The following is an 18,905-nucleotide window of genomic DNA, read 5'->3' on the forward strand; positions in this document are numbered from 1 at the left end:
TGTCGACCAATCGCATTCACATTGGGTGMATTCATAAATTCACTCTGGCTATTCTGATTTCAGAGCACTCTCGTTTGAGTGCAGAATAACTGAGGAATTTATGAATGCGCAACACCCGTTGAATATGACCGGTGTCAGTAAATGTCGGCAAAAAAAAAACATAATTAAATTGTTGCCAGCAGCACAGTTACAGTCACCAATGCTCTAGATAACATGAAAACAGTCTAACCAGCTCTGCTAGGGCAAGAAAAATGGTCAGAGGTGAGGTGTTCTCTCATTGATGTCTGGAAGTTGCTAGCAAGTTAGCCAACGTTAGCCAGTTAGCTTGGGTGCTTGACTCCTGTTGTGAGRTCAGAAGGCTCGGATCAAACCTACTCCACCAGAGCGTACAGTGTGCTGTCTGTTCAGACAGAAACGCTCTGAATTTACTAACGGACAATCTGACAACGCTCTGAACGCCCAGAGCACACAATTTAAGAACTCACCCATTGTCATGCTGCGTCACACGGTTTCTAAGCTTATCGTCACGTAATCCCTTCTCAAAGTCAGTGTATATGTCGAGAAACATGCCCATTTTACTCTAAAGTACGTAATGTCAYGATTCCAAAGCTATACAATGCTACAGATAGCAAGTTAGCAATCTCACATTTTTTCAGAGAATATTTGTAATGTTTTACTTCTTGTTGACAAAATTCGTGCAAATGTTGTGAATGTTAGACTCCACTCTGTGAGGCACATGGATCTGCAGGTTAAACATGGTGAGATTATAGACTCCTAAATTGATAGTGCAGTTTGTTTAGGCAATTTTACTGGTAATGCTATGTTACATGCTGATATTGTCTTTGGTATTATTGTGTGTAGCTACGTTTGCTAGCTAGCAAGGAAGCCCATAGAGAGAGGATTGCATTGTGGATTTTATAGTCGACTTGAGCTTATTATAAGGCAAAAAAATTAACATTTGTTCACAAAAAATATTGTTCTCACATATTAGTGTTAACACTGTAAAGTAAAGGAACTAGTGGTTTTCGGTGGATTTTTCCTTTAAATGTCCCACTTGCTTGGCCTCTAGCTAGTTTTTGAGGTGGCACGATCGGCTAAGACGCTTGAGGGTCACGTGTGTTTGTGAGGCACGTCTCGAGTTCTCGCCAGGTATGGGTAACTTCACCAGGACAAGGACTTGCCGATGTCAAACTCTTTCCAAAAGCCTAATATCTGATGAAGCAAGCTAAATGACACACACACATGTTGTTTCCGTTGCTACAGTACACGCCAAATGGATAGGCTACCCCAAAMATTATGGATATACTGACWAGATACATGTCTCTCCACCCTAACAATGGAAGTCGTTGTCCACAAAGCAGCACAGCGGGCGGTCTAGTTCGCCTATCCTTTCTTTGGATTGGTGGATACATTTCTTTATTGTAATCCTTTTTTGATTATTCGATGAGGGTTGTTGACGTCAACCGCCTGTATTCAATGGATAGAGTTGCTATGCTACTAGCCTCGTCATAAATATGCATAGCCATCTCGAGACCACTCCAATATAAATAATATTTTCTCAAAGTTGCCGGGATGTCACGTGTCCTACTTATATCAGTACACTCGTAACAACCTAGCCATTACGAAACTTCTATTCGATCGAATAAACCTCACGTAGCAAATAAGCTATGCATTTTTTTTGTTGACCAAATTCGGCATTCTCATTGACCTACATACAAAAACTCCTTGCTTGGTGGAGGGAGACTGATTTTCYGCTGAGTTGGGCCTCTCTGTTCTTCTCTGGCTACCCTCATATATGCAAATATACTGAACAAAAATATCAACGCAACATCAAATCAAAGTTTATTTGTCACGTGCGCCGAATACAACAGGTGTAGTAGACCTTACAGTGAAATGCTTACTTACAGGCTCTAACCAGCAGTGCAATTTTTAAGTAAAAAAAAAAGGTATTAGGTGAACAATGGATAAGTAAAGAAATAAAAACAACAGTGAAAAATAACAGTAGTGAGGCTATAACAGTAGCGAGGCTATATGACTGTACGTTTGTTTATTCCATGTGTAACTCTGTTGTTGTTTGTGTCGCACTGCTTTGCTTTATCTTGGCCAGGTCGCAGTTGTAAATGAGAACTTGTTCTCAACTGGCCTACTTGGTTAAATAAACTTCTTATGGCTGCAATCCCATTAACGGGATCGATATGACAACAGCCAGTGAAAGTGCAGGGCGCCAAATTCAAACAACAGAAATCTCATAATTAAAATTCCTCAAGCATACAAGTATTTCACACCATTTTAAAGATGCACTTCTTGTTAATCCCACCACAGTGTCGAATTTCAAAAATCCTTTACAGCGAAAGCACCACAAACGATTATGTTAGGTCACCGCAAAATCACAGAAAAACACATCAATTTTTCCAGCCAAAGACAGGAGTCACAAAAAGCAGAAATAGAGATACAATTAATCACTAACCTTTGATGATCTTCATCAGATGACACTCATAGGACTTCATGTTACGCAATACATATATGTTTTGTTCGATAAAGTTCATATTTATATCCAAAAACCTCAGTTTACATTGGCGCCATGTTCAGAAATGCCTCCAAAATATCCTGAGAAATTGCAGAGAGCCACGTCAAATAACAGAAATACTCATCATAAACTTTGATGAAAGATACATGTTTTACATAYAATTAAAGATACACTTGTTCTTAATGCAACCGCTGTGTCAGATTTCAAAAAAACKTTACRTAAAAAGCACACCATGCAATAATCTGAGACGGYGCTCAAAAATAACAACATTTCTCCGCCATGTTGGAGTCAACAGAAATACGAAATTACATCATAAATATTCMCTTACCTTTGCTGATCTTTGTCAGAATGCACTCCCAGGACTCCCACTTCCACAAGAAATGTTTGTTTTGTTCGGTAATGTCCATCATTTATGTCCAAATAGATATTTTTGTTAGAGTGTTTGGTAAACAAATCCAAAGTCAGGAAGAGCAGACGAAATGTCAAAAAGTTCCGTAACAGTCAGTAGAAACATGTCAAACGATGTATTGCATCAATCTTTAGAATGTTTTTAACATAAATCTTCAATAAAGTTCCAACTGGAGAATTCCATTGTCTTCAGAAGTGCGATGGAACAGAGCTCCCTCTCATGTGAACGCGCATGGTCAGAGCATGGTCAGGTCATGGTRGACCTGACTCATTACTCTCTCCTTCGGCCCCACTTCACAGTAGAAGCATCAGACAAGGTTCTACAGACTGTTGACAATCTAGTGGAAGCCGTAGGAAGTGCAAACTGACCCATATCCCACTGTGTATTCGATAGGCGATGAGTTGAAAATCGACCAACCTCTGATTTCCCACTTCCTGTTTGGATTTCTTCTCAGGTTTTTGCCTGCCATATGAGTGCTGTTATACTCACAGACATCATTCAAACAGTTTTAGAAACTTCAGAGTGTTTCTATCCAATACTACTAATAATATGCATATATTAGCAACTGGGACTGAGGAGCAGGCAGTTTACTCTGGGCACCTCTGGGCACCTTTCACCCAAGCTACTCAATACTGCCCCTGCAGCCATAAGAAGTTMAATGAAGGTGAAAGAATTATATATATTTTTTTAAATATACAGGCACAGGTTAGTCGGGCTGATTTGAGGTAGTATGTACATGTAGGTATGGTTAAAGTGACTATGTATATATGATAAACAGAGTAGCAGTAGCGTAAAAGAGGGGTTGGTGGGTGGCGGGACACAATGCAGATAGCCCGGTTAGACAATGTGCGGGGGCACTGGTTAGTCGGGCTAATTGAGGTAGCATGTACATGAATGTATAGTTAAAGTGACTATGCAAATTTAATAAACAGAGAGTAGCAGCAGCGTAAAAGAGGGGTTGGGGGCACACAATGCAAATACTCCGGGTAGCCATTTGATTACCTGTTCAGGAGTCTTATGTAAAAAGACAAACTGTTGAGAAGCCTTTTTGTCCTAGACTTCGCGCTCATRCAACAATTTCAACAATTTTACAGAATTACAGTTCATATAAGGAAATCAGTCAATTGAAATAAATTMATTAGGCCCAAATCTATGGATTTCACAGCCATTGGTGGGCCTGGGAGGGCATAGGCCAACCAACCAATCAGAATWGTTTTTTCCCCACAAAAGGGCTTTATTACAGCAATACTCATCAGTTTCATCAGTTGTCCAGGTGGCTGGTCTCAGATGATCCCGCAGGTGAAGAAGCCCAATGTGGAGTTCCTAGGCTGTGTCGTGACTTTAATTAATCTGATGACTGTTATTTATCTAATCAACTAACTATGTTTAATTGTTACCCGATTTAAATTAGTCATGTAACAAAACTACTCATTAGGATTTAGGGCACCACGAGAGCGGTTGTTTTAAAGAGTTACCATCTACCGAATTAAACTCAAAAGGTCTTTACCTATCACATCCATAAAACAGTCAATGTATTAATCCTAACCTCATATCATATCATCATGTAATTATGTCTGAACATTCTGTAACAGTGTATGTACCCTGTTGAATATCACATTATACTCTTGAATAAGCCTCAGGTCATGAAAACACCACATCAAAATAACATTTTATTTGTCGTATTCTTGGTAAATAACAGGTGTAGACTTACAGGGCCCTTCCCAACATTACAGAGAGAGACAGAAATTATAGAAAAGTACACAATGAGWAATGATAACGTGGCTATATACACAGGGTACCAGTACTGAGTCAATGAGTAATGATAACACGGCTATATACACAGGGTACCAGTAATGATAACACGGCTATATACACAGGGTACCAGTAATGATAACAAGGCTATATACACAGGGTACCAGTACTGAGTAATGATAACGCGGCTATATACACAGGGTACNGGGTACCAGTACTGAGTAATGATAACGCGGCTATATACACAGGGTACCAGTACTGAGTAATGATAACGTGGCTATATACACAGGGTACCAGTACTGAGTCGATGTGCAAGGATAAGAGGTGTCGTGGCTGAATCAGATKTAGCTAGGTAACATAGATAGATAAGATGTTATTTTTATCATATGCTTGTGAGATACTGTGGGCAGTTGAATTGTCCCTTCTGAGATAGGGCTTAGTCACTTGGGGCCCAGAGAGGGGAGAGGTCAGGCTTGTCTTCATATGTCAATGTATCTGTTAAACCATGTGGTGCTATGTAGAATATCAGAAGGGGAGGAGGACAGAATGGAACATTGTTTTCTTATGGGAATGTGTATGTAACTATTCCTAAACCATGTGAAGGGATGGCGTTATTAATGGGGAACCAGWTAGTTCATACAATGTCTGTACGCCAGTCACTCCCTACTTTTCTCATGGGAGGAAGGAGTAAGGCAGTGTTTGGAACCATTGTATGTCCCCTCTGAGGTTGCCCTTATCTTGACCTAGTATATGACCTAAGAGGCTCACTGTCTTTTCTGAGCTTATCCAGGAGGGGKTGTATGTTGATGGGAGTATCTAGACTTGACAATTGATATATGTCATTGGATGAGGTGATGTTGTGGTACCAAGCAATGGGATTGGGGCCTCGTCTTGGGAGACCAAACTGAACGATGATTTATAGCTGATGCTGTCTAGCTATGGGATACTCCTCTTTCGGGTAAAGGATTCTTTGTATGTTGAGAGGGGTGTATCTTGGCTATAAATGAAACTAAGAATTGTTTTGTAAGGACTCTCAGAGAATTCATTTATAGACACTGAATTGATCTGAGAGTCAAAAAGGGCTATGGTGAAGCTCATATATTATTAAAGATGGACTTTATAATATAACTCTGACTTGTGTGTGGTTGGCTCTCTTTATTGAGTAATACAGGAAATTACCACGACAGAGATAAAATWAAAATWAAATAAAATAAGTAAAATAAAATGCAAATGAATTACTTAAAAATCATAATGTGATTTTCTGGATTTTTGTTTTAGATTCCGTCTCTCACAGTTGAAGTGTACCTATGATAAAAATGACAGACCTCTACATGCTTTGTAAGTAGGAAAACCTGCTAAATCGTCAATGTATCAAATACTTGTTCTCCCCACTGTACATATAATTTAGAATGAACCTAATTCGGGCGACGCTATGCAGGTACATCTAGCTTAAAGACTAGCGTCTAAGGATATGTTGTTGTTTTTTACTCCCTCAGTTGGGGRGGGGGTTGGGGGGGTTTGTTAGTGTCARGGTATTAGCTCACGAGATGTTTACTATTTTATACTTTTCATCATTTCATTTTTTACAAGTTGTATACACTCAACGCAAATTTGTTTCTATCTTTTTCCCTATTTCTTATTTTCTTTAAAGATGTYRGCACCTAATAACTATACATTTATGACACTTAACATTAGGGGCTACTAAATGCCCATGCAAACGCATTCTGAATGATCTAAAGCAGTTTAAGGTTGATATAGCTCTTCTTCAGTAGACACACCTGACTGACTCTGAGCATGATAAACTGAAGAGAGAGTGGGATGGTCACGTGTACTATTCATCTTTCACCTCTCRGGCAAGAGGGGTGGCCATACTCACTAATAAGCATTGCCCCTTTTCAGACACAATCTCAGATTAAAGACCAAGGAGGTAGGTTTGTGATCATTCAAGGTTTCATTAACACTGAGCCCATTACCATTGTGAATGTGTATGGGCCTAACTATGATGATCCTACATTTTTACCAAGACATCTTTTTGAATTATAACGTGCCCGTCATCAGAGATAATAACGTCAGGGGATTTTAACTTGCTACTGGATCCTTCCAGTGATAGATCTTCCTCTAATAGTATCAAACTCACACAGGCAGCTAAAATGTTAAAAGCAGAAATGAAAGATTTTGGACTTTGTAGACTTATGGAGATTTCACAACCATAAATTTAAAGAATACTCCTTTGACTCCCCTGTCCATAACAGTTACTCTAGAATCGACTTTTATTTATTTATTCCTGCAGCCAAGGGAAGTTTACTACTGGGTGTAAGTATTTATCAAAGATGTATATCAGATCATTCTGCCCTGCTGGCTTCAGTACCAGTCAGTAAATCCCTCAAGAAAAGGGAGGTTTGGCACATACTTACTAAATAATCCCACATTTGTAACATTTCTGAACACTCATATCAACATATTTTTTTAGCACCAATAACAACTCTGTCCACCTTAATTTTATTGGAAGCTTTCCTTGCATATCTGATGGGACGAATAATAATATCCTTTAGTTCAGGTCCCGTAAGATGTATAAGGTTCAAGTAGGTTTGTTGGAGAAAGAAATTAGAGATCTGGAAAAATGAACACAGTGTAACATTTGACGACTCAACTCTACAATAATGATACTCAAAGCGATTGGACTATAACACCCTGATGACCCACAAAGAGGAAAACGCTCTTAGGAGAACAAAGCAAAACTACTACGAACATGGAGATAAAGCAGGAAAGTTGCTTGCTTTGCAGAGAAGGAGAGAGGAAGCTAGTAGAGTTATTAGCTTTATTAAGCTGCCCAACGACACAGTTGATCACAGTCCTGAGGAAATTAATCTAGTCTTTAGGGAGTTTTATGAAACATTGTACAAGTCTGAAGGGGATGCCCCTGCCTTAATGCATGAGTTTTTGAACAAACTCAATTTACAAACTTTAACTGATGAGGATAGAGAGCACTTGGTGAAAGAGATTACATCCGAGGAAATTAGGGAATCCATTTTCAACACAGCTGGGGGAAATTCACCAGGATTAGACGGATTCCCTATTGAATTATATAAATCCTTTTTACCCAAACTAATTGAGCCTCTTTGCAATATGTTTAATTATGCCATAGAGACAGAAAAGCTCCCAGACGCACTTGAACAGGCACTGATCACAGTTTTGTTAAAACCTGGGAAAGATCCTCTGCTTTGTGGGTCGTATAGACCCATATCTTTATTGAACACTTCATATAAGATTCTTGCAAAACTCCTAGCTCTTAGACTAGATAAGGTTCTTCCTGACTTTGGTTGATATTAACCAAACAGGCTTTGTAAGAAACCGCTCATCTCCTGATAATATCAGAAGATTATTTAATATTATGTAGAGAATGACCAATATCCTGTAGTGGAGGCTTCATTAGATGAGGAAAAAGATTTTGACCGCATATAATGGAACTACTTGTTTTTAAGTTTTACAGAGGATGAATATTGGACCTCAGTATGTAGGTCTGATTAGATTACTGTCCAGTAGCTCAGATCCTGACTGATGGAAATGTTTCCTCACAGTTCTCCCGATCACGTGGCACAAGACAGGGTTGTCCTGCAAGTCCGCTCCTTTTTTCTTTGGCTATAGAGCCACTGGCAGAAGCTTTTAGATCTCATCTCATCCATCCATGGTGTTCGTATAGGTGGGCGTGAACATCTGGTCTCGCCAAATGCTGATTACATTTTGCTTTACCTCACTAAACCAGAAATTTCACTCCGAGCATTAGTTGACGTCCTGAAAGAATATGGGACATTTTCAAGATATAAAATAAACCAGTTGAAGAGTATAATTATGCCTTTTAACAAGGCAGCTATGCAGAACCCAATCTTAGACAAGCCGTTTTCTTGGAGACCTTAGAAAATGACATCTTGGACTGCATATTCCTTGTGAAATTATTAAGACATATCAACTGAACTATACTCCTCAAAAAGGTTGGAAGAATTGGATAGATGGCGGGATTTACAAATTTCTCTTTTTGGGCAGGTAGAGATACTCTTAATGATCGGCTATGAAAAGCCAACTGACATTTACTCCTGAGGTGCTGACCTGTTGCACCCTCGACAACTACTGTGATTATTATTATTTGACCCTGCTGGTCATTTATGAACATTTGAACATCTTGGCCATGTTCTGTTATAATCTCCACCCAGCACAGACAGAAGAGGACTGGCCACCCCTCATAGCCTGGTTCCTCTCTAGGTTTCTTCCTAGGTTTTGGCCTTTCTAGGGAGTTTTTCCTAGCCACCATGCTTCTACACCTGCATTGCTTGCTGTTTGGGGTTTTAGGCTGGGTTTCTGTACAGCACTTTGAGATATCAGCTGATGTAAGAAGGGCTATATAAATCAATTTGATTTGATTTGAATTGTGTAAAGATTAATATATTACCGAAATTCTTGTACCTTTTTCAAACCTTGCCCTTTCCTATTCCCAAAGTGTTTTTTTGAAACAACTTAATAGGAATGTATATTCATTTCTGTGGAAAGGGAAACCCCCCCCCAGAGTGAAACTCACAACTTTATGCAAACCATACTCAGAAGGAGGACTCACTCTATCTGACTTCCAGTTGTACTACTGGGCATCTCAGTTAAAGGCTGTATGGCAAGATACAACAACAAGTTCACCCTCTGGGAGACAGATAGAGGAGGAGTGGCTGACCCCTGCTTCATTGGCATCTATACCTTTATATTAGCCCACCTAAAACTTTGATAGGTCTCATAAACAACCCTTTCATTAAAAACACTTTAAATATATGGATTGAAGTCTGTAAACAAACAGAAGGGCATAGATCTATATATGAACAAACACCTTTCTATAATAACCCCATCTTACCCAAAGCCCTGAGAGATGGTGTTACATTTTCTTGGTTCAACAAAGGAATTAAAACATTTGGTCATCTGTTTAGAGAAGGTGAACTACTATCCTTTCAACAACTGGCATCTTATTTTCAGTTATCTCAAACTCATTTCACTAAGTACCTACAGGTTAGGCATTATATTGCCACTCAGCAGGGAGGTAGGATTCAGCCCATGAGTAAACCTACAGCTGATCAACTGTGGCTGGAAAGGAAAGGGGTTAAAGGTTTCATTTCCTACACGTACTCTGGTCTTCAAGCTCTGTTGGGGAACGATGAAGCTCTGAAGGCTTGCATGAAGTGGCATGATGACCTTGGTCTCATTGTTGAGGATGAGAAATGGGGAAAGCTCTTTTTAGATGCTCAGCGTCTTTCATTTGACACAAGGCACAAGTTAAAGCAATTCAATATTTTACATAGGGTCTACTTTACACCAGAGAGACTGTATAAGATCAATTCTAAATATTCAAAATGTTGCCCAAGGTGTAAAACGGGAGTGGGCACACTTATGCATGTTTCTGTCCTGCCCTGAACTAAGCAATTATTGGTAAGACATTATTCAGATCTTATCACAGGTCACTAATATGACGGTACCACTAGATCCTTCCCTTATTCTTCTTGGGAGATGATTCTGTTCTACCAGTTAATATTTGTAGCCAAACCAGATTCATTAAATTGGCCGTCATTGCAGCCAATAAATGAACAGCTATTATACGGAAGAGTGACCCTCCGTCAAGCAAGCAGATGTGGATAAAATAAAATAACTATTCCATCTGAAAAAAATAACGTACAATTGACGTAATAAACCCTTTGAATTTACTGATGTCTGTAGTGACTTTCATCAGTTTTTAGAGTCGTCACCTTAGCTGCCTCGTTATTACTTTCTTCATTAATCTATTATTTGTTTTTGCGTTGAATAATTTATTTTCTAGCATTGAATGTGAAGGTCATTCTGTTGTTAATCATTAATCATTAATCATTGAAGCTAATACCAGTGGAGGGGGGGTGTTCATGTGTTGGGGAGGGAAGCGTTTTGCATGATGTGTTCCCATGAAGCATAGTGTTTTGTGGAGATTGTATGAATAACGTGGCATTAACTGTTTCATATTTTGCTGATTTGTTAAATTGTAAAAAATAAAAATGCTAATAAATATATTGTTAAATATGTTGTGAATGTAATGTTTTTAAAATGTATAACTGCCTTCATTTTGCTGGACCCCAGGAAGAGTAGCTGCTGCCTTGGCAGGAAGCAATGGGGATCCATAATAAATACAAATGTACTGGCCCGTACGCACTACCCTCTGTAGCGCCTTGCGGTCGAATGCCAAGCAGTTGCCATACCAAGCGGTGATGCAGCCAGTCAAGATGCTCTCAATGGTGCAGCTGTATAACTTTGGCCCAAAACCTTTCAGCCTCCTGAGGGGGAACAGGTGTTGTCGTGCCCTCTTCACCACTGTGTTGGTGTGTGTGGACCATGATAGATCCTTAATGATGTGGACACCGAGGAACTTGCAGCTCTTAACTCGCTCCACTACAGCTCCGTCGTTGTGGATAGGGGCGTGCCCGGCCCTCCGTTTCCTGTTGTCCACGATCAGCTCCTTTGTCCTGCTGATGTTGAGGGAGAGGTTGTTGTCCTGGCACCACACTGCCAGGTCTCTGAACTCCCTATACAGTTGAAGTTTACATACACCATAGCCAAATACATTTAAACTCAGTTTTTCACAATTCCTGATATTTAATCCAAATAAAAATTCCCTGTCTTAGGTCAGTTAGGATCACCACTTTATTTTAAGAATGTGAAATGTCAGAATAATAGTAGAGAGAATGATTTATTTCAGCTTTTATTTCTTTCATCAAGTTTACATACACTCAATTAGTATTTGGTAGCATTGCCTTTAAATTGTTTAACTTGGGTCAAACATTTTGGGTAGCCTTCCACAAGCTTCCCACAATAAGTTGAGGGAACTTTGGCCCATTTTTCCTGACAGAGCTGGTGTAATCGAATCAGGTTTGTAGGCCTCCTTGCTCGCACACGCTTTTTCAGTTCTGCCCACATATTTTCTATAGGACTGAGGTCGGGGCTTTGTGATGACCACTCCAATACCTTGACTTTGTTGTCCTTAAGCCATTTTGCCACAACTTTGGAAGTATGCTTGGGGTCATTGTCCATTTGGAAGACCTATTTGCGACCAAGCTTTAACTTCCTGACTGATGTCTTGAGATGTTGCTTCAATATATCCACATAATTTTCCTCCCTCATAATGCCATCTATTTTGTGAAGTGCAACAGTGCCTCCTGCAGCAAGCACCCCCACAACATGATGCTGCCACCCCGTGCTTCACGGTTGGGAAGGTGTTCCAAGGCTTGCAAGCCTCCCCTTTTTCCTCCAAACATAACAATGGTCATTATGGCCAAACAGTTCTATTTTGTTTCATCAGACCAGAGACATTAATCCAAAAAGTACGATCTTTGTCCCCATGTGCAGTTGCAAACCGTAGTCTGTTTTTTTTATGGCGGTTTTGAGCTGTGGCTTCTTCCTTGCTGAGCGGCCTTTCAGGTTATGTTGATATAGGACTTGTTTTACTGTGGATATAGATACTTTTGTACCTGTTTCTTCCAGCATCTTCACAAGGTCCTTTGTTGTTGTTCTTGATTGATTTGCACTTTTCGCAACAAAGTACGTTCATCTCTAGGAGACAGAACGCGTCTCCTTCCTGAGTGGTATACCTTGCTTACTATTGTTTGTACAGATGAACGTGGTACCTTCAGGCCTTTGCTCCAAAGGATGAACCAGACTTGTGGAGGTCTACAATTTCCTTTCTGAGGTCTTGGCTGATTTCTTTTGATTTTCCCATGATGTCAAGCAAAGAGGCACTGAGTTTGAAGGTAGGCCTTGAAATACATCCACAGGTACACCTCCAATTGACTCAAATTATGTCAATTAGCCTATCAGAAGCTTCTAAAGCCACGACATAATTTTCTGGAATTTTCCAAGCTGTTTAAAGGCACAGTCAACTTAGTGTATGTAAACTTCTGACCCACTGGAATTTTGATACAGTGAATTATAAGTGGAATTATCTGTCTGTAAACAATTGTTGGAAAAATTACTTGTGTCATGCACAAAGTAGATGTCCTAACCGACTTGACAAAACTAAAGTTTGTTAACAAGAAATTTGTGGAGTGGTTGAAAAACAAGTTTTAATGACTCCAACCTAAGTGTATGTAAACGTCCGACTTCAACTGTGTATAGGCTGTCTCATCGTCGTTGGTGATCAGGCCTACCCTGAAAACTACCCTTTCCTGCAGTCAAATGACCAACATCGCCCTCTAGTGGCCTCATGGGCGGAATGTTATTAATATCTTTCATAATTTTAATAATATACATTTTTTTAAACCTGCCGAAAATCAGGTGTTTCTATGTCAAACGGCTTTGTCATATTTCAGTCTTGTGTGATGTATAGTGTGTGTGTGTGTGTGTGTGTGTGTGTGTGTGTGTGTGTGTGTGTGTGTGTGTGTATATTGGGATGCAAACTCAAAATGGAATACATTTAAACTCTATATCTGACATGGTACAGGTGTCTTCTTTTTTTAAGTCCATAACCATGTGTTTAGGCGTATACTTTTGTTTCAAAGTAGATTTGTTTAAGACTACCAAGAAACACCAACCTTGTAACCTTGATTTAGCCCACTGCAGTAAAAAAATGTATGAAGGTGTTGGAGTCGTGCACGGTCACGCAGTCGTGGGTGAACAGGGAGTACAGGAGGGGACTAAGCATGCACCCCTGAGGGGCCCCTGTGTTGAGGGTCAGCCCGAGGTCATTAAAACACCATATTATAATACTCTTGAATAAGCTCCAGGTCATTAAAACATCACATATTACAATACTCTTTAATTACAACACAATAAATAAAACTGGAACAACGATATATAAGAGGGTTACATACATCAAAGTCACTGCTGGGGTTATCATATGCTTGAAATAATAACTTATAGCGCAATATTACAAAAATACTAAACTACAACAGGTTTCAAACTGCTTTACGCCATTTTACTTTCAGGAACATACTGTGTAGAGATCAATGAAGAAGACAGACAGTTTGGTATCACTACATACATCAGTGCTATATATTTTTTCTTTACATGTGTAAATTAGGATTACATTATACACGACTGAAAAGTATCATCTCTAAACATTAAACGTGTATTGTACGTGTAACGGCCATGGTATAGATTCACCTGATCTTTCAGGGAAAGGTGATTCGTTCATCATGCAATATATATCTCAATATATATCTCTATCATGCAATATATATCTCAATATATATCTCTATCATGCAATATATATCTCAATATATATCTCTGTGTGATAAAGACAACAGAGAGCAGTGCAGCACTGGCACGGCATTGGTGTGTGTGTGTGTGTGTGTGTAGCAGGGTCTGTGTGTGTGTTTTAGTGGACACATATACAGGCTGTAGAGGTGGTGTTCTGAACACACACTACGGCGCTAGTGATGACGAGCAGCAGAGGATGAAGCACGTTGGCGGGAGCCTGGAAAACAGAGAGAGGATGATGATGATTGGTGGGATCAGACAGGGGTTATATATGATTGAAGTAATCAGTGTCATTTAATGCAAAATCAAACCAAACACTGGAACAGAAGTCAGATCCATTTCTACAATGACTCCCTGTTCTGTATGTAAAGTACTATGCTTGGCTGCAACACCTACGGCCCTGGCTGAAAGGAGTGTACTGTGTGCTACAGGTCGAACAGAGTCGTATTCCTTATATATGCAGACAGCTGATAACAACAAAATCCCTGTAGATTCCGTTTGACATTTTGTGATTAGTTGCACAGATTTGGGAGACCTCCATCTTCTATCAAAGTTGGACAAAAGCAGGCTCTTTGTGTTGAGGTACCAAAGCTTTGATTCTCCCTCTCCGCCTCCCTCCCTCCCTCTCTCTCCCAGTGCTCCCACAGTTCTCCTGACGGTGTCCATCCTAACTGGGAGGTCTGGAACGCTACAACACCACACCAGGAGTCTCCTCTCTCTCTGAGGAACTAACTCTCTGTTCCAGAACCGTCTAGCGAAGTCCAGGAACTCTAGAACTAGAATATTTATTATAATTCTGACCTGCCAAGAACACTCAGACGGAGGGAGGGAGTGGAATCTAAATATCCTGCTGACGCAGAGCCAAATGTTCTCCAAAGCCATAGAACCAAGACAAAGTCCATTAGTTGTGAGAGAGAAGAGAGTGAGGTCCTGCTCACACTGCTGTGGTACTATTCATCACCATCACAGTACTCAAACTCACATGGAGAGAGTTCTGCTGTCGCCAGGTTTCCAATACAGAATACATTACTGAATCAATGACTCCAACTAGAAGATCTGCTCTCTCACACACACTAACAACACACACACACAACGCTGTATCTCTCTCGCTCTCTCTCTCTGGCTCTCTCTCTCTCTCTCTCTCTGGCTCTCTCTCTCTCTCTCTGTGTCTCTCTCTCTCTCTCTCTCTCTCTCTGGCTCTCTCTCTCTCTGGCTCTCTCTCGCCAACATGGTCCTGAGAGGTCAAACACCCTCTGAAAGGAAGTACAAAATTACAGTGAGATCATGTGGGGATCTCAGAACGGTGTTATGTTTTGAGCAGTGCCAGTCAAATATATCACATTTTATAAATTTTATTTTTACCCACGTAGACATTGGCTGTTTAGGAAACAGTGCTGTAGTGTAGTGTGTCAGTGAGTGGTTTGTCTTGTGTTTACGATGTTAGGCCCTGCAGCAGTACCTCATAGCAGAGTGGTGTTGAGGGGAGGTGTATGGAGCGTCCTGGCCACTGAGAGGCCACTGCCACCTGCTGACAGCACCTGGACCTGTAGCTTATACACACTGTCTGGCTGCAGCCACTCCACTGTCAGAGAGCGCTGGTCCTGGTGGAGAAGAGTACAACATGAGTACACAGGGAGGGAAATATAGGGATGGCTTACAGTCAGAGATGATCACACATACACTGGTTCCTACCGGGGCCACTATCTGTGTCTGAGAGATCAGGGTGTCCTGTCCTTCTGTTGCCATGGCGCTAGAGGACACCTGCACCCAGGAGAACTGGAACCCTGAGATGGGCGTCTGCCCCGGTGCAGTCTGGGAGAGCTGCCAGCGGAACAGGCCCTGCAGGGAACCGTTGACCGTGTGGAACTCTGCAGTCAGCTTCTCAGGACGCAGTACCACCTTTTTGGACACCAGGGGGCGCTCTGACACAGGAAAACCAACATTTACACATGTTACTAAATAATAATTTTGACGCATAATATATCTACAGTTAGTACATAACAAAGGACTTAAATATTTCAAAGGTCATAGAATCATAGATACAACGTATATAATTCTCATTGAGAGTAAGAAGCCGTGCAGAAACAGTGCATTCACACTCCTCCTGATACTCAATCAGTCTGTCAGATATTCACTKTCTCCATGCTGTGTGTTCGGGCATGTGTGGAGCTTGGGATACCTTCTCTGGCACAGGGCAAGGCCTTGCCCCCTCTCGCCATGACCGCAGAACAAGGTGGGGTCGTTACCGCAGTAACAGCTTCTGACCTCTGATCCCCCTCTGGTGCTACGAGCGCCACAGCGATCCGGTACTTACAGGCGAACAGCAGCCCCGTGATAACATAATGTGTTCCCTGAGAGGAGAAACGAGAGTGAGGTGAAGAAAAGAGATGACAGGAGCAATGAACATGGAGACATTATCAATCAGCACAGCGGTGAGAAGTGAAAGACATATCTTTTTTATTTAACTAGGCAAATGAGTTAAGAACAAATTCTTATTTACAATGACGGCCTACCGGGGAACAGTGGGTTAACTGCCTTGTTCAGKGGCAGAACGACAGATTTTTACCWTGTCAGCTCGGGGATTCAATCCAGCAACCTTTCGGTTACTGGCCCAACCCTCTAACCACTAGGCTACCTRCCACCCTTGAGAGATAGGCTGGAGAGAGGTAGGGGAGAGCGAGAGATAAAGAGATAGGGGAGAGATAGCTAGGAGAGAGACAGCGAGAGAGAGAGAGAGAGAGAGAGAGGAGAGAGAGAGAGAGATAGGAGGGAGACAGAGAGAGAGAGAGGAGGGAACACTTAGTTGTGAGAGAGAAGAGAGTGAGGTCCTGCTCACACTGCTGTGGTACTATTCATCACCATCACAGTACTCAAACTCACATGGAGAGAATTCTGCTGGGGGGAGAGACAGAGAGAGAGATCGGGGGAGAGACAGAGAGAGAGAGACAGAGAGACAGAGAGAGGGAGAGATAGATAGGAGGGAGAGAGAGAGAGAGATCGGAGGGAGAGAGAGAGAGAGAGAGGAGGAGAGAGAGATGATGAACTGGTTCTTCTGTCACCAACCAAAGAGTGCCTACAGCAGCACCTAGATCTTCACCGTTGTCCTACAGCACACAAAAAACGATATATACCCAGTCTAAACATCAGCGTCACAGGTAACTTCCGCAAAGCTGTGAACGAGCTGAGACATACCAATTAGGATTCGGCTAAAGATACTTGAATCAGTTATAGAATCCATTGCCCTTTATGGTTGTGAGGTCTGGGGTCCGCTCACCAACCAAGAATTCATCAAATGGAACAAACACCAAATTGAGACTCTGCATACAGAATTCTGGCAGAATACCTGACCACTGTGACTGACCCAAACTTAAGGAAAGCTTTGACTATGTACAGACTCAGTGAGCATAGCCTTGCTATTGAGAAAGGCGCCGTAGGCAGACCTGGCTCTCAACAGAAGAAGGCTATGTGCACACTGCCCACAAAACGAGGTGGAAACTGAGCTGCACTTCCTAACCTCCTGCCAAATATATGACCATATTAGAGACACATATTTTCCTCAGATTACACAGACCCAAAAAGAATTAGAAAACAAATCCAATTTTGATAAACTCCCATATCACTGGGTGAAACACCACAGTGTGCCATCACAGCAGCAAGATTTGTGACCTGTTGCCACAAGAAAAGGGCAACCAGTGAAGAACAAACACCATTGTAAATACAACCCATATTTATGTTTATTTATTTTCCCTTTTTGTACTATTTGCACATTGTTACAAACACTGTATATAGACATAATATGACATTTGAAATATCTTTATTCTTTTGGAACTCTGTGAGTGTAATGTTTACTGTTCATTTTTGTTGTTATTTCACTTTTGTTAATTATCTTTTTCACTTGCTTTGGCAATGTTAACATACGTTTCCCATGCCAATAGACCCCTAGAGAGATAGAGGAGAGAAAGGGAGATGGAGATAGAGGGGAGAGATAGAGATAGGGGACAGAGAGAGAGCAGAACAGTTGAACAACTGAACAACTCTACATCAGCCAGCCAGCCAGTCAGCCAGCCAGTCAGTCAGTCAGCCAGCCAGTCAGCCAGCAACAGCCAGCCAGTCAGTCAGCCAGCCAGTCAGCCAGCCAACTCTGGTCTCAAGTGAGGGAAGAATGTGAAAGGCAAACAGACAGAACAAAAAGATGATAAAAGAAGAGAGAGATGATGAAAGCCGAGCTGTGCGCCAGGCTGTGATATGCGATCTCCGTAGCCCCTCTCGTAAAGCGATGGTTCATAGCTCTCACACAGTTCTAGTACACATACACAGCGCCCACCTCAGCCAGGCCCCAGCCAGAACTCAGCCAGGCCCAGCCAGAACTCAGCCAGGCCCCAGCCAGAACTCAGCCAGCCCCAGCCAGAACTCAGCCAGGCCCCAGCCAGAACTCAGCCAGGCCCAGACCAGAACTCAGCCAGGCCCCAGCCAGAACTCAGCCAGGCCCCAGCCAGGCCCCAGCCAGAACTCAGCCAGGCCCAGCCAGAACTCAGCCAGGCCCCAGCCAGAACTCAGCCAGGCCCCAGACAGAACTCAGCCAGCCCAGCCAGGCCCATACGGACTCAGCCAGAACTCAGCCAGGCCCCATACAGGACTCAGCCAGACCCAGCCAGGCCTCAGCCAGGCCCCAGCCAGGCCCCAGCCAGGCCCCAGCCAGGACCCATACAGGACTCAGCCAGACCCCAGCCAGGACTCAGCCAGGCCCCAGCCAGGACTCAGCCAGACCCCAGCCAGGCCTCAGCCAGGACCCATACAGGACTCAGCCAGACCCCATACAGAACTCAGCCAGGCCCCAGCCAGGCCCCAGCCAGGCCCCAGCCAGGACTCAGCCAGGCCCCAGCCAGGACTCAGCCAGACCCCAGCCAGGCCTCAGCCAGGACCCATACAGGACTCAGCCAGACCCCATACAGGACTCAGCCAGGCCCCAGCCAG

At 42.1% G+C, this 18,905-nt stretch overlaps 1 pseudogene; it reads right to left on the reverse strand.

The window, feature by feature from the left end:
* Positions 1–13,471: 13,471 nt before the first annotated feature.
* Positions 13,472–18,905, reverse strand: part of LOC112073653 (anosmin-1-like) — a 13,485-nt pseudogene continuing 8,051 nt past the window's right edge.

This window comes from Salvelinus sp. IW2-2015, unplaced genomic scaffold, assembly GCF_002910315.2.
Source record: "Salvelinus sp. IW2-2015 unplaced genomic scaffold, ASM291031v2 Un_scaffold2331, whole genome shotgun sequence".
Taxonomy (NCBI): Eukaryota; Metazoa; Chordata; class Actinopteri; order Salmoniformes; family Salmonidae; genus Salvelinus; species Salvelinus sp. IW2-2015.